Here is a 3,827-nt window from a genome sequence, read left to right on the forward strand (position 1 = left end):
TGCGGGAAAATGGTAAGACCGGTTCCGGACAACTGTTCGGTGGGCAATTTCCCATGCACTCTAAAATGTTCGCATCACCTCTCTCCTGCGTTTGCCCAGCAACGCATTTGTTGGGGCCGGGGCTCTTGCCGGTTTCGCGGTTCATCGTCTTTATTTACAAGGCGATGAGTCTGAGAGTACAACGTACTCCAATCACCTGCAGAAGTGCGTAAGTATGACACTTAAAGTCTAGTGTCAATCAGCCAATCAGAAGCTTGCATCCATATGTGTAAAAAAAGGTGCTCGTTCGAGAACACGTCATTTCAACGCTAAGGTTAACTGTAATTGGACAAAAAGTTTTACAATGCGAACAAACGAACCAACCAAAGTTTTAAAAGACGCAAAACGAGTGTGCAGAGATGATCACTGTAAAGAACGAGAAAAACCTATCCATACCGGACATGCAGTAAGAGGTTTACTCGTAAGAAAATTCAACGTGCCATGAACGATTGCACGATTAAGATGCACTAAAAAAAGAAAGGCGAGTCAACAAGCCTTAATTAGTACCATCACCAGTTTCGGATCTACCACCACAGGCGCCACCACTTCGCCCCAGCCGCGACCGCCTCGACCTGGTCCTGTGCCGGCGCCACCGATGGTGCCTGGTCCGCTGCCATCCCCAACCAACTCTGGCGAGGAGGAACTGTTATAGACACTTGATCTAGTTGAAAATCAATCAGAGAGAAAGATCACCAGTACGAACACGAAAAATGGAACTGCATCTGAGAGTGAAGTTTAACGAGGGCTACACGAAATCTCCGACCTAACATAATAACACGTCCAACCTCATTGTGGGACCGGTGAATAAGATTGGCTTTCTTGCATTCCACAAGTGGTTGCAAAGTCAACAACTCCGAAACCCATTCTGCCTCAGGGGAGCTTTTCGCCTATGGAGAGTAATTTGAGAAGGAAAACCACCTGGCACAGTGTACCGCTTAGTACGCGATGCCCCGGTCTATTTTCGGAGGGCAGACGGTGGCCCTTGATACTTCCAAGAAGTCATGTACTGGTGTACTATTATGGGTCGACCTGGCAACCAATGTTTGATCACCTCCAGCCTAAAGAGTCCTCTTCCACCAAGGTCTACCCTCCTCCCATCCGTTTGGGTATGTGGCGGTAGACTTCCATCCCAGGACAGACGAAGCATTGAGGATTCTCACCCCACACATTGCTTACACGAACCTGACCCAACAACGATCTACAACCCGCCTTGCTAGAAACAGATAAAAAGCCGAGGGTCTTAGCCACACGGGATAAAAGAAAGAATGAATTCGAATGAATTCTTTCATGTTACCCACGTTTTTACGTCTCCCTTGCTATTTACAAATACATGCATCAGGATCCTACTGATCCCTCAAGGCAAACGGCGGCTTCTAGAGCCTTGGCCAATATACGAGATCGCAACAACTGGCTCAAGGGGTCAACAGAACCATGTGAAAAGTGTGTTATAAACAGACTACCACCACCACCTCAAAGGGCAAACTCAGGACAGCAGCGGCACTAGGCCGGTGTTGGCAGCGATGGCAATGACCTTGGTGGTAACACTCTTGTCACAAGTAGGAAAAGGGACAAATGGGAGAAAAGGAATAAAATTCTGTCGGCTGCAAGAAAACTACGTCGAAGTCAGGAAGGAGATCTATGCCCTTTTAATCAGCAACTAGCAATGTTCTCTTTGGCCCCCATCTTGACTGACATCGCCATTTGTTGAAGGCGTGTTGCCGGGATTGACGGGTCAAGCGGGAAGAAAGTCTAGCTTACCGGGCAACTCGTAGATGATCGGCTTACTCAATTATTTACCACCGTCCAGAGGTATCATGAAGAAAATAAATCTTTGCGAATGAAAATCTTAATAGGGAGGATTGGGACCTCTGATTGCAATGGTAGGCATGGCCTAGCCCTGGTGGTGCACAAAACTTCACTAGCCGTTAAACAACAATGCAAAAGTGTATAAAAACAGTCTTCAAAAAAGGGGTGGCGGTGGGGGCGCACGTTATTGCAGTAAAATGCTGTTGACGTACTGCATTTTTGTTTTTATTTTATCAGATTGTTACCTCTGTTTGACTAATGTTGGTGAAGTCTCATGCGCCAACTGCAATGGCCACTGCAGAGTCGCCTGCTCCTGCTGATGAAAACAAACTGTCACTGCTGATTGTGGCAAAAGCCAAGATGAATATGGACCTCTGTTACATGGGTTACGACAACAATACCAACAAGTTGGTCAGGCCATTATACAGTGCAGAGGAACACAGCCAATGCTGGCCACGCCACAACCCTGGTTATGATTTTATTGTCGGAGACCCTGAGCAGAGTTCCCTTCCACATAGGAATGACGATTTTCTTGTGGACAGAGAAGTAAACCGGTCGAATGCAGCTGGTAGCTTATCACCCACAGACATGTTCGAAGCTCTATCTGAGCTTGAAAGCTCATCTTCAGTTGAGGAAATATTTGGTAATGAATATAGCACATTTGTCAATGAAGGAGCTCCTTGCCCATCAGTTGGCGTATACAGTTGTAAAGGCGAAAATGTAACCTTACCGTGGCGCACATACGTTGACGAGAACGGTAGACAAAAACAAAAAAGAAGATGCATTTTTTGGGAACCATTAATGCAATATGATCTCTCCATCACTGCAGAAGAAAGCTACGAACAACCTAAAGATGATGATAGCGTGTTATTATTACTGGGTCTGGGAAGGCCTTGGGCGAAACATGGCCAGAATGAAGAAGAAAAACGATGCTACATCTTTGTGATAGGGATGATCACAAAGCCATCTGATTTAAAAACGCTAGGTTGATGGACTTGCAGCTAATCTTTATTGCGTTCGTGGAACGAGACTTGATTATCTACTAATCAATGAACAGAACTTTTTTCGTTCAGTGACCACAATTCTGACACAGGCATAGTTAGCATCAGCTAAGCTTTTGCTGTCAAAATTAGATTTTGCATGCATTTTACCCACTTTGTAATATAACTCCCGCTCTATAAAATTGAGCGTTTTAATGTTTTTTAGCAACCAACCCCATAAGCCTATGAACTTTAATCGTTTTTATGTCTATTTAAACAAAGATTATCAAATTATGTATCATAAACGATTAATACTAGACCCTTGGTACGACTATAGGTCCAAAGTCTTCTCTGACAACGATGACATACTCACCCTTAAGACAAGACTACGTACATAGATAACTCCCAAGTATTCTATATTACATGGTTACTACGGTTAAGTTGGTTGGTGAAAGCTAGAGCCGGTCTTGTGTGTACCATTTATACTGAGTGGGACTGGCATATATAAGGTACAATGTAAAGAGCACATTTATATAAAATTTATACAAAAATTTGTATGCTCCCTTTTTAAAAAAACTGCCTCCGATCTGGGATGAGAACAGTTTGATTATAAAACTGTTAGGATCTGGAACTGCTTGGACCTCACTTTTAAACTGCATGTCCTAATTTTAATTTTGATCTTCAAATTATTGATCTACATGTTTTTATTCTTTTTATTTTGTATTCTGTACATAAGAATCTAGTTTATACTTATTTATGACTAGTTTTGTATTGATCTGTGAACCCCTTTCGGGGAAAGTAACAATTATAATAAAAAAAATGTGTGTGCACAGAAATTCATAAATGTCTAGTGTACATGCGTACATGTAGTCTGCCTATTTCAGTCGTGAGCTACACATGGTCACACTTTCCGAAAACTTACTCAAAAACCCAAAAAACTTGTGATTATTCGCATGATTTTAAGGTAGCCGAAGCAAACAAGGTGACGTATAAAAGAAGGAA

This window comes from Oculina patagonica, chromosome 2, assembly GCF_052425735.1.
Source record: "Oculina patagonica isolate OP01 chromosome 2, crgOcupat, whole genome shotgun sequence".
NCBI lineage: Eukaryota > Metazoa > Cnidaria > Anthozoa > Scleractinia > Oculinidae > Oculina > Oculina patagonica.